The sequence below is a fragment of the Brachyhypopomus gauderio genome, unplaced genomic scaffold (assembly GCF_052324685.1).
Source record: "Brachyhypopomus gauderio isolate BG-103 unplaced genomic scaffold, BGAUD_0.2 sc50, whole genome shotgun sequence".
NCBI classification, from domain to species: Eukaryota; Metazoa; Chordata; class Actinopteri; order Gymnotiformes; family Hypopomidae; genus Brachyhypopomus; species Brachyhypopomus gauderio.
The window spans coordinates 1441457-1454976 of record NW_027506875.1 but is presented as its reverse complement, the minus strand read 5'-3'; the positions used below and the strand labels follow the sequence as shown (position 1 = coordinate 1454976).

Below are 13520 nucleotides of genomic sequence, written 5' to 3'. Positions count from 1 at the left end.
ACACAAATGTGGGTTGGTTTATCATTCTCAATCTCAGGCTAAAATGGAGATTATAAATGGTAAGTATAATGGTAAAGGTAAAGGAAAAGGTATGTGCACAAAGGTATTTATATGGTTGGCCAGAAGATCTTCAGTGAATTTTGTTGCAGGATTCACTTCGTTTGAGCTCATGACAGTGAGAAGTTTTCGGGGGTCCCCCAATGCGCTTGCGAAACCTGACAGGTACACTCGGGGTCGTACAAGGAAGGTTACAGTGAACTAAAAAAGTAATTTGTGAAGCTTATTCTGTCCAGGTACCAGGAGAGGAGTTAGAACCAACGGACCTGCCGGTAACCAAATGGGTCCTGCTTAAGGTCATCAAAAGAAAGTGGTCAGAGCTCAGGTGGACCAGTCCATTCAAGGTCACTAAAGAGAACATCACACGCTGTCCGATTGAAGGGCAAAGGAGAAACGTGGTACCACCTCAGCCGGTGCTGAGCATCAGAACCAGCGCGCCGAGATACGGAGCTCTCAAACGACAGGTCAAAATAACACCTGAGAGCGGAGGTTCAACAATCAGGTAGTCCACCCTGACCTCCTTCGTGGGATAAGAAGATAATCTTGCCTCCAACAGGGCAGAAGAATAGATGATGCTGCAGTAAATGTTTTGTGATGTATTTGGATGTTCAGTAATATTGTCTAATGTTGTTTTACAGGCCTTGTGTAACATTGTTTTTTGTCTATATGTTTTTGTATTATCATTGAAAGTAGTAGCATTGTGATTGTTAGTATTTAACAACATGTTAAAGGACCTTACAGGGGACTGCCCCCTGTGCATATGGATCCATGGTGGGTCAAGGCCAATATTGTTGTAATAGTAGCTGCATAACTGAGATCCCTTGGAGAGTTTCACATAAAGCTTTAGGAGTTGATAATCATACTACTGGCCGGCTGGGACGGCCATTTAGCAATAATAAAGTTCAAAGGTAAGCATTATTGTTCAGAGAGACGCACATCGTACCAAGAACCTAGTTATTCTATCAATAGAATTGGGATGTTTTCATCTGGAGTACTGGCACATCTCTAGTACAGGTCATGTACCGTATATCTAGTAATAGGAGTGGGCCAATCGGGTTAAGACCCCTTAGGCCTAATTAGGATAAACATAGTATGGTTTAGACCTGCCCCAACACTGGGACCATCACTGGAAAATACGTCAGAAATTAAGATATAAGGCATTCATGGATCAGATTATACTAAATGGACACGACAGCAGATAATTGAATTGACTGTCTTATTATGTCTGTGTTAACTTCTGTGGGAATACTTTTGACTTATGATTACAGGTGAATGTTGTTGTCCAATGTAGAAGAAGCTTAGTTGGAAGCTTAATCAGCAGTAAGATTGAGAAGCAGGAACCACAAAGGTGTTTGGGTATGATGTCATAGTTGGAGTCAGAAGATGAAAAGGTAGTTTTGGATTAACTTAAAGTTTGATCTATTTAGAGATCAAAAAGGGGGAATTGTTGTGATTTTCATCTTAATCCCTTCATAGTTTGTTTACATTACAGTATTGAATCAACAGCTTATCATAATTTATATATTTTGACAAGTCATAAAGTATTAATCAAATCTCTAATATTAATTACTATATGTGTTGCTTACATTATATTAAGGATTAAGTTGCTTGTTAGTAAGAATGACTGTGTACGTGCTTGTGTGCCACTTCCAATACTCCATGCGTTTGCAGTAGGCTAAAAATGGGATGTGTGAGAGGAGGCTCACTGTGACCTTATGTGGTAAGGCCAGGTAGTAAGACCTCGCTTCCAGAATAGAGACAGCTGTAGGTTGAACTATGGAATGTGCAGTTCCTATGTTTAGGAAGGAAAGCATATATAATGGTGAAGAGAGCAGACAGCTTCAGAGCTGCACATGGGGTGACATGATTAGGTAATGTGAGCTCTCCAGAGATCTCTGTATTAATTAATAGGCCTATGTGTATTTTTTAATAAAAGGATAAAGACAAGACTGGTAATGTTTTCTTTTGCAATCAACGAACACGCTGCGCTGAGGTAAGAAAAGGTTAGCGCAACACTATCCTAGTAGTATTATCTATGTATTTATTAAATGATAGGTCAGAGTCGAGTATGACGACGTAGGTTTTTGGCTACTGTGCCAGGTGTAATGAGGTAGCCTGCGAGATTAAGCATTAGATCTGGAATTTTCTGTTTTGAGGCCTTAGGGCCCAGAAGGAGAACTTCTGTTTTGTCCTCATTAAGTTGGAGGAAGTTTAGAGACATCCAGCATTTAATATCTCTTACACAGGCCTCAATTTTTCTTAACTGAGTTTGTCATCAGGTTTGGCTGATATGTAAAGTTGAGTGTCATCTGCATAGCAGTGAAAATTTACACCATGATTGTTTATAACTGTGCCCAATGGTAGCATATATAATGTAAATAATAGTGGTCCTAGAATGGAGCCTTGCGGGACCCCATATTTAACTTTTGTACGTTTGGATGGAATATTATTGAGCTCTACAAACTGATAGCAATTTGTTAAGTAAGAATGAAACCATGAAAGGGCTGTGCCAGAGACTCCAACCCAGCGTTCTAACCTTTCTAGCAAGATCCTATGATCAATTGTGTCGAAAGCTGCACTAAGATCAAGAAGCACTAACAGCGATACATAGCCTTGATCTGAAGCAAGGAGGAGGTCATTTGTTACTTTAACTAATGCTGTTTCAGTACTGTGATGGGGCCTAAAACCAGATTGGAACTTTTCAAATATGTGATGCCTATGCAGATATAGGCATAATTGCTGGGCAACAGCTTTTTCTATCATCTTAGATATAAATGATGTGTTTGAAATGGGTCTATAATTAGTACAGTAGGATCAAGATTTGGTTTCTTGATCAGAGGTTTAATAACTGCTAATTTACATGATTTGGGCATGTGACCTATTGTAATGGATGAGTTAACTATAGTTAGAAGAGGTTCAGTTACCGCTGGTAATACCTCTTTTAATAACTTTGAGGGAACCGAGTCTAGTGTGCAGGTAGCACAATTTAAGGAAGAAATTATTTTCTCTAATTCTGATTGTGGGAGTGGATGAAAAGCATCAAGTTTTTCTCCCAGTATGCGATTTAAATCGATATCAACCAAACCAGATGAAATACCAGTTGTATTGCTAATAGGGATGCACCGAAAATTTGGCCACCGAAAATTTTCGGCCGAAATGGCTTAAATTTGCATTTTCGGTTTTCGGCCGAAATACTTTCATCACCGAAACAACACGGCCGAAACAATGTGCTGTGATGACGCGAGCAAAAATCGCCACCTGCACGCGCTTATTTGGATAAAGCTAGCAAAAAAGTTTTCCAGTGATGGCGCCGAGGCAAAAGACATTACACCAAAAATTATGGAACTCGTTGCCTTAGACGATCAGCCGTTCTCTGTCGTAGGGATTTCGTAGGCTAATAGAGCACATTGAGCCCCGTTATGTTTTGCCGAGCAGACGACATTTCTCAGAAGTGTGTTTACCCGAGCTGTTTAATGTTGTTGCAACTCATGTCACGTTTTTATGAGAGAATTTATATTTATCTTTCAGCCCAGTCAGTTATAACTAAATTTAACTCGTATAAAATACATATATTTATCCTCTAAGATAAAAACGGTCTGCAAGCGAGTTTAATTTAATTAGTGGTCGGCCGTTGTCAGCGGTATCGCCGTTAACGGCCCACCACTAATTTTATTTTATAATATGCATTACTGTAATGTCAGTGCTAAATAAATATATACAAATCAAATTTTGTAGTTGATTTATTCTTTGAATAGCAATGCCTTGATTTTAGTGAGGTTAGCCATAAATCCAATGTTACTAATAATTGGCATAATAATAATAATCTTTATTTGTATAGCACCTTTCATACATACATGTAACTCAAAGTGCTTTATGTATTTCGGTGTTTCGGTTTTCGGCTTTCGGCCTTGGTTTCCTCATTTTCGGTTTTCGGTTTCGGCTAAGAATTTTCATTTCGGTGCATCCCTAATTGCTAATAAAAGGTTTTATATATTAGGGAATATCTAATATTCTCTATTTTATTATCAAAAAAATCTATAAATACATCACTAGTGAGGTTTACTGGAATCTGAGGTTCTGCGCCTGCTTGATTTTTTGTAAGTTTGGAAATAGTATTAAAATGAAATCTAGGATTGTTTTTATTTTTCTCTATCAGTGAGGCTAGGTATGCTGAGCGTGCTTTAGCGAGTGCCCGTTTGTAGTCAATGATGCTATCCTTCCAGGCACAGTAGAATACTTCCAACTTAGTAGATCACCATTTACGCTCTAATTTACGTGCTATTTGTTTTAGGTTTCTAGTTTGGTCGGTGTACCACGGAGTGAGTTTTTTAGATCTAGTCTTTTTATATTTGAGTGGAGCTACTATATCTAGAGCTGATCTGCAGGTATTCTCTATGCAGTTGGTTAGACTGTCTAACTCTCCTGGATCGGATGGCGAGTGTGCTAGAGCAGTTAAATCAGGGAGGGCTTCAATAAACTGTGTTGCTGTTAATGAATTTATCGAGCGCTTTATATACTGCCGAGGAGATGGGCGGGTATTTATGTTAAGATGAATCTCAAATTGGACTAAATAGTGATCAGAGATAGCTACGGTTTGCGGGAGTATATTTATATTATCTACGTCGATACCCAACGTTAAGATTAAATCTAGGGTATGATTTTGATAGTGTGTGGGTCCTACAACGTTTTGTGTAATGCCAACAGAGTTCAATATAGAAGTAAAAGCCCTTGTCAGTGGATCCTCCGCATTATCAAAATGTATGTTAAAGTCTCCTACCATTATTATTTTGTCACTACTAACTGCTAAATTTGCTGTAAAATCTGTGAAATCTTTTAAGAAATCTGAGTAAGGCCCTGGTGGTCTATATACATTTGTTAGGGAAAATGAACTTTTATTTTCAGATGGACTAATTACATTAATAGACAGCATCTCAAATGAATTAAAGATATCTAAGTATTTCTGATGAATTTCTAAACAATCACGATATATTATACATATTCCTCCTCCTCTGCCTGACAATCTAGGTTTATGTATATAACTATATCCCACAGGAGTGGCTTCGTTTAGAGATAAATAGTCACCAGATTGAATCCACGTTTCAGTTAGACATAGAATATCAATTTTCTGGTCAGTTATAAGTTCATTCATAAAAATTGCTTTAGAGTTGAGTGATCGAATATTAATTAATCCAATTTTCAGATCGGTCATATAGGTAATAATTGGATGTGAAGTTTGAATATTAGTTAAAAACTTAGGACGGATTATTTTCTTATGATTTAGTTTAACCCGGGGCACAGACACAGTCTCAATCCTATGGGATCTTGGTGACGCCTCTAAGCAGCTCGCAGACAGACAGTTTAACCCGTTAGTCTGCGGCCTGGTCGCGACTCTGGTTAGTCAGCAGCTCCTAGTACTACACTCCCACTAACTAACAGGCTACGGGCTATGCTGCAAGATAACAGGGCAGCGCCATCCTGGGTGGGGTGGACACCGTCCCTGCCTAAAAGACCAGGCTTGCCCTCGAACTCTTTCCAATTATTAATAAAGCCCACTTGATTTTCGGAGCACCACTTGGACATCCAGCGGTTTAATGACGTGAGCCTGCTGTATTGCTCATCGCCGCGCCGCATTGGGATGGGGCCAGAGCAGATTACGGCATCGGACATCGTCTGGGCTAATTTAACCACCTCTTTAACATTAGCCTTAGTCACCTCTGACTGCCGCAGACGTATATCGTTGGCCCCTACATGTATAACTATCCTAGAGAATCTTCTATGGGCTAACAGTCTAAGGTTGCCACTAATGTCCGGCGCTCTGGCTCCTGGTAAACAGCTGACTGTAACCGCCGGTGCCCCTACAGGAATAGCGACTTTCACGTGTCGGACTATAGAGTCTCCTATCACCAGAGTCTCCTCAGCGGGTGTAACACTGAGCGGGGCAAATCTGTTGGACACGTGAACCAGGGAGTGGTGCTCTGGTGGGCTAGCGCTGGCGTTAGCGGTAGCTGCAGCCCTCGCTCTCCGACTACGCCGCAGAGACGTCACCCATTCACCCCGCTGTGAGGGCTCTATCGCCGGAGTCGTGGAGGCGCTAGTTCTCCCTGGCGCGTCCACAGCTACTACTGAGCTACTACTCTCTCTCCCTCAATAATGAGTGGACGCGGCACTCTAAGCTTTCCACTTTCGCCACAAGAGAAGTAACTAACTGGCACCTCTCACAAATACTATCACTATTACTATCAGTGGCGAAAGGGTCTAGACTAAACATGCCACACTACGAACAAGGAAACAAACCAACACCAGCCATGAATAAATCAAAACACTTACCGTGTCTAGCCGATTTATACAAACTTATGCTAGCTGATTTTTAGAAGCAGAAAGTTGATCAGTGGCCGGAATATTCAACTGCCAGTCTTGACGGTGGAAGTACTATCTGTAAAAAATTATCTAGGAAGGCAAAAAATAAAGATTAGCACGTAAACAGATTAGTACACTTTAGAAAAACAATTTCAAAATTCGCTCCGCAGCAGCGTCGGCAGTCGGCAGGAAGTAGCGTCAGCAGGAAGTCCTAAGGAACAACTTACGTTCGCCACCCCAGCTGCACCGGACTCAGGTCACAGGTATCTGCCAAAATTGGACCGCGGACAAATTTAGTTGAGTACCCCTGACCTAGGATGTATTCTGTGATCAGAAGCAAAGCACTTTGTAAGTCGCTCTGGATAAGAGCATCTGCTAAATGCCGTAAATGTAAATGCTTCCCTTGTCTTGTAGGTAGATGAATGGATGCAGCTAAAGAATGTTTCTGGGCAAGGCGGCCATGTTGTGGTGGGTGTCAAGGAGCATAAGACCGTCACCACACAGGTTGCCATCTTTGCGCTGTCCCAGGAGGAGGAGAAGGTAAGACAGCACTACTTTAATCCTGTAAAAAATTTTAATTATGTGAATGTGTCCTTCCGTTTGATATGAAATTAATTGCTTTCCTGTTTCCACAGTGGTTTCACTGCAAGAAAGGTATGTGCAACAAATAAACGTCTTCTTTCAACGTCTTCTTCTTTACAATTTATTATTTATTTCTTTTTAACATCATAGATATATGCAAGTTGTATGCGGAATTAATGAGCATATTACCCCTATGTTGCAGATACAACCTGGAGAATATCACCAGCCAGATTGTGCGGTGGTCATTTGATTCAGCCACAAAGAAGTTGTCTGACAGCAACAAGTCTATGGTGGCAGATTACCTGACTCACAGCACAGCCACTGTGGAATGACACTACCGCACGTTGCTACCTGAAAATGTGGTGACAGCGAGTCTCGTCCTGCAGCGGCTTGCCGGTGATTCAGAGTGAGTGTTCAAGTCTCCACTATAGCATGGTCTCCAATTGTAGTGATTTTGCCTATACTAATCATTCCTTGTTTCTTGTAGATCAGAGAACAGACGTCGCTGAGTTGACACATTCAGTAGCGCTACTGCTACGACCGCTAGCACAGCAAACCGCTTCAGATGCGCACGTGCTAGGTGAGTTATCTATCTGTTATTTATTTTATGCACAGTATTTGACTTATGCTCGAGCTGACCCATGTGTTTTTCTTTTCTTCACAGAACACTTTGGCTGGTGGCAGCCATCGAATTCAAGTGTGTGCCGATGGCTGGACAAGCAGGGTTGGAAGGTGAACATCCCTGATGCCACCCAAATACTCCAGCAGTGGAAGCCCACTGGCCAAGAGGGCACCGGCTTTAACTCTCCCATGATACAGAAGATAGGGGCAGTCATGGCCTGGTGGTAGGGAACTGGTCTGTGCATGGAAATGAATGTGCAGACGAGGCAACAGAACATCTAGTGTATTAAATGTACTGACAATGATTCTCCCACAGCAGAACGGAAATGGGTCCCTGCATGAAATATTGACACGTGTCAAAAAGGAGGGTTGATGAGTATGAATGTGTATGATGTGTGTATGGAGGATAACATGTATAACAGTTCACAAATTACTCACAAAACACAATTTTTTTTAATGAACTTCCAATATATGAGTACAATGAAAATGTTGAATTATTGTGAATCTGTCATCTGTTTCATCACAAGTTCACAGGTCTGTGAAGGAGGCCCTGGCAAAGACATTGGAGGGAGTGCAGCACGACCTGAAACCAGGAGACTGGGTTGTCAAGAAGGACTTCAGAAGAGCTGGAAGTCACAGAGGGGAAGAGGCCCATTCTAGATCTTCTTCACGACCATGACGGCGATAAAAATAGCTGAAAGAGCAACTTGGATACATGCCAGCCACTGGAGAAAGGTCCCAGTGCCTGAGTAAACAAACACTTGAAGACTCAGTGAATACTGACAGCACACGTCTCAGTCAGTGGCATGCACACATAGACATCAAGTGGTGCTAAAGCACCACCAACTCTGCCCTTTATCAATGAATGTGCCCTTTTGAAACTTCGTTTTTTTAAAAAATTTATTTATTTTTATTATTATCATTTTACTGAGGTTGGTTTGAAATGATCTTTTGAAAATCTGAGCGATTAAAATCAATGCCCTCAAATGAGCCACCACCTCGCACACACCCGACCTCTCTCTTCCTTTAACACCAGATGCGTTGCAGCAGCAGTTCAGTTCAGCGAGTGGAAGCATCTTCAGCACAGCATGCACGGTCACAGCTAGACTTCTTCTCCCGTGCCCCACCAGCTAGGTCACGTACACATCAAGTCAAATATACCGTTTGCCCACTAATGTGCTTGTGCTTGTAATTTTGTTTATAATTAAGTGTTCCACGTGCGCTAAAAAGTGCCCTTCACCCCCCCCCCCCCAGCACTTGCCCCCCAAAATGTCTGTGCACACCACTGGTTTAAGTACATGTATCAGTGCTTTTAGACAAAGATAAACCTGAATTTGTAAACCTGAGTTTGGGGAACACAATATTCAATGTGAATATCTCTAAAACTATTACAGCTAGAAGGCTGAAATTTTTTGTATGTTTAGAAACTTGTATACTTGTAATTTATGTACAGGTGCTGTAAGTTGTGTTGTGTCAATAGAAAAAAGTCCCAAAGTTGGAAAAAAAAATCAACCAAGAGTCATTTTCACCTGTCATTATCTCATGGATGGAGTAGAAGAAGGCTTCAGTTACAGTTACTTCTGGAAAAATTAAGAATTAAAATTTGTTACATTTTAAAAATATAAACAAAAACCTTTGCGAAATATTTAAAGATATTTTTATTGCTTTGCACCCTATATCGCCGTTTCCCGCTTGTTTCTGTGCTGGAGCAGCAAGCGTGCGGTTCAGTTTCAGCTCAAGCAGCAATAATGACAGACGCCTTCAAGCACTGGACATTTTAAAATTTTGTATTCATTGACATTTAACCCATTCATTTATCATCAAAGTGGTATGAATAGTGTAAAATAGTGTATAAGTGGTTTTTTAGGGTTATCCATAAGAACCCATTTATTTAACACCAAAAGGGTTCAAAATAGTGTATAAGTGGTTTTTAGGGTTATCCATAAGAACCCATTCATTTAACACCAAAGTGGTTCAAAATAGTGTACAAGTGGTTTTTTAGGGTTATCCATAAAAACCTATTCATTTTTCACAAAAGTGGTTCAAAATAGTGTATAAGTGGTTTTTTAGGGTTATCCATAAAAACCCATTTATTTTTCACAAAAGTGGTTCAAAATAGTGTATAAGTGGTTTTTTAGGGTTATCCATAAGAACCCATTCATTTAGCACCAAAGTGGTTCAAAATAGTGTATAAGTGGTTTTTTAGGGTTATCCATAAGAACCCATTCATTTATCACCAAAGTGGTATGAATAGTGTAAAATAGTGTATAAGTGGTTTTTTAGGGTTATCCATAAGAACCCATTCATTTAGCACCAAAGTTGTTCAAAATAGTGTATAAGTGGTTTTTTAGGGTTATCCATAAAAACCCATTCATTTTTCACAAAAGTGGTTCAGCATAGTGTAGAAGTGGTTTTTTAGGGTTATCCATAAGAACCCTTTCATTTAGCACCAAAGTGGTTCAAAATAATGTATAAGTGTTTTTTTAGGGTTATCCATAAGAACCCATTCATTTATCACCAAAGTGGTATGAATAGTGTAAAATAGTGTATAAGTGGTTTTTTAGGGTTATCCATAAGAACCCATTCATTTAGCACCAAAGTGGTTCAAAATAGTGTATAAGTGGTTTTTTAGGGTTATCCATAAAAACCCATTCATTTTTCACAAAAGTGGTTCAGCATAGTGTACAAGTGGTTTTTTAGGGTTATCCATAAAAACCCATTCATTTTTCACAAAAGTGGTTCAAAATAGTGTATAAGTGGTTTTTTAGGGTTATCCATAAGAACCCATTCATTTAGCACCAAAGTGGTTCAAAATAGTGTGTAAGTGGTTTTTTAGGGTTATCCATAAGAACCCATTCATTTATCATCAAAGTGGTATGAATAGTGTAAAATAGTGTATAAGTGGTTTTTTAGGGTTATCCATAAAAACCCATTCATTTTTCACAAAAGTGGTTCAGCATAGTGTAGAAGTGGTTTTTTAGGGTTATCCATAAGAACCCATTCATTTAACACCAAAGTGGTTCAAAATAGTTTACAAGTGGTTTTTTAGGGTTATCCATAAAAACCCATTCATTTTTCACAAAAGTGGTTCAAAATAGTGTATAAGTGGTTTTTTAGGGTTATCCATAAGAACCCATTCATTTAGCACCAAAGTGGTTCAAAATAGTGTATAAGTGGTTTTTTAGGGTTATCCATAAGAACCCATTCATTTATCACCAAAGTGGTATGAATAGTGTAAAATAGTGTATAAGTGGTTTTTTAGGGTTATCCATAAGAACCCATTCATTTAGCACCAAAGTTGTTCAAAATAGTGTATAAGTGGTTTTTTAGGGTTATCCATAAAAACCCATTCATTTTTCACAAAAGTGGTTCAGCATAGTGTAGAAGTGGTTTTTTAGGGTTATCCATAAGAACCCTTTCATTTAGCACCAAAGTGGTTCAAAATAATGTATAAGTGTTTTTTTAGGGTTATCCATAAGAACCCATTCATTTATCACCAAAGTGGTATGAATAGTGTAAAATAGTGTATAAGTGGTTTTTTAGGGTTATCCATAAGAACCCATTCATTTAGCACCAAAGTGGTTCAAAATAGTGTATAAGTGGTTTTTTAGGGTTATCCATAAAAACCCATTCATTTTTCACAAAAGTGGTTCAGCATAGTGTACAAGTGGTTTTTTAGGGTTATCCATAAAAACCCATTCATTTTTCACAAAAGTGGTTCAAAATAGTGTATAAGTGGTTTTTTAGGGTTATCCATAAGAACCCATTCATTTAGCACCAAAGTGGTTCAAAATAGTGTGTAAGTGGTTTTTTAGGGTTATCCATAAGAACCCATTCATTTATCATCAAAGTGGTATGAATAGTGTAAAATAGTGTATAAGTGGTTTTTTAGGGTTATCCATAAAAACCCATTCATTTTTCACAAAAGTGGTTCAGCATAGTGTAGAAGTGGTTTTTTAGGGTTATCCATAAGAACCCATTCATTTAACACCAAAGTGGTTCAAAATAGTTTACAAGTGGTTTTTTAGGGTTATCCATAAAAACCCATTCATTTTTCACAAAAGTGGTTCAAAATAGTGTATAAGTGGTTTTTTAGGGTTATCCATAAGAACCCATTCATTTAGCACCAAAGTGGTTCAAAATAGTGTATAAGTGGTTTTTTAGGGTTATCCATAAGAACCCATTCATTTATCACCAAAGTGGTATGAATAGTGTAAAATAGTGTATAAGTGGTTTTTTAGGGTTATCCATAAGAACCCATTCATTTAGCACCAAAGTGGTTCAAAATAGTGTATGTGGTTTTTTAGGGTTATCCATAAGAACCCATTCATTTATCACCAAAGTGGTATGAATAGTGTAAAATAGTGTATAAGTGGTTTTTTAGGGTTATCCATAAGAACCCATTCATTTAGCACCAAAGTGGTTCAAAATAGTGTATAAGTGGTTTTTTAGGGTTATCCATAAAAACCCATTCATTTTTCACAAAAGTGGTTCAGCATAGTGTAGAAGTGGTTTTTTAGGGTTATCCATAAGAACCCATTCATTTAGCACCAAAGTGGTTCAAAATAGTGTATAAGTGGTTTTTTAGGGTTATCCATAAGAACCCATTCATTTATCACCAAAGTGGTATGAATAGTGTAAAATAGTGTATAAGTGGTTTTTTAGGGTTATCCATAAGAACCCATTCATTTAGCACCAAAGTGGTTCAAAATAGTGTATAAGTGGTTTTTTAGGGTTATCCATAAAAACCCATTTATTTTTCACAAAAGTGGTTCAAAATAGTGTATAAGTGGTTTTTTAGGGTTATCCATAAGAACCCATTCATTTAGCACCAAAGTGGTTCAAAATAGTGTATAAGTGGTTTTTTAGGGTTATCCATAAGAACCCATTCATTTATCACCAAAGTGGTATGAATAGTGTAAAATAGTGTATAAGTGGTTTTTTAGGGTTATCCATAAGAACCCATTCATTTAGCACCAAAGTTGTTCAAAATAGTGTATAAGTGGTTTTTTAGGGTTATCCATAAAAACCCATTCATTTTTCACAAAAGTGGTTCAGCATAGTGTAGAAGTGGTTTTTTAGGGTTATCCATAAGAACCCTTTCATTTAGCACCAAAGTGGTTCAAAATAGTGTATAAGTGGTTTTTTAGGGTTATCCATAAGAACCCATTCATTTATCACCAAAGTGGTATGAATAGTGTAAAATAGTGTATAAGTGGTTTTTTAGGGTTATCCATAAGAACCCATTCATTTAGCACCAAAGTGGTTCAAAATAGTGTATAAGTGGTTTTTTAGGGTTATCCATAAAAACCCATTTATTTTTCACAAAAGTGGTTCAAAATAGTGTATAAGTGGTTTTTTAGGGTTATCCATAAGAACCCATTCATTTAGCACCAAAGTGGTTCAAAATAGTGTATAAGTGGTTTTTTAGGGTTATCCATAAGAACCCATTCATTTATCACCAAAGTGGTATGAATAGTGTAAAATAGTGTATAAGTGGTTTTTTAGGGTTATCCATAAGAACCCATTCATTTAGCACCAAAGTTGTTCAAAATAGTGTATAAGTGGTTTTTTAGGGTTATCCATAAAAACCCATTCATTTTTCACAAAAGTGGTTCAGCATAGTGTAGAAGTGGTTTTTTAGGGTTATCCATAAGAACCCTTTCATTTAGCACCAAAGTGGTTCAAAATAATGTATAAGTGTTTTTTTAGGGTTATCCATAAGAACCCATTCATTTATCACCAAAGTGGTATGAATAGTGTAAAATAGTGTATAAGTGGTTTTTTAGGGTTATCCATAAGAACCCATTCATTTAGCACCAAAGTGGTTCAAAATAGTGTATAAGTGGTTTTTTAGGGTTATCCATAAAAACCCATTCATTTTTCACAAAAGTGGTTCAGCA

The 13520-nt window shown here is 38.3% G+C and overlaps 1 pseudogene; it reads right to left on the bottom strand.

Moving 5' to 3' along the window:
* Positions 1–2113: 2113 nt before the first annotated feature.
* LOC143487749 (uncharacterized) lies at positions 2114–5380 on the bottom strand (annotated as a pseudogene).
* Positions 5381–13520: the final 8140 nt, after the last annotated feature.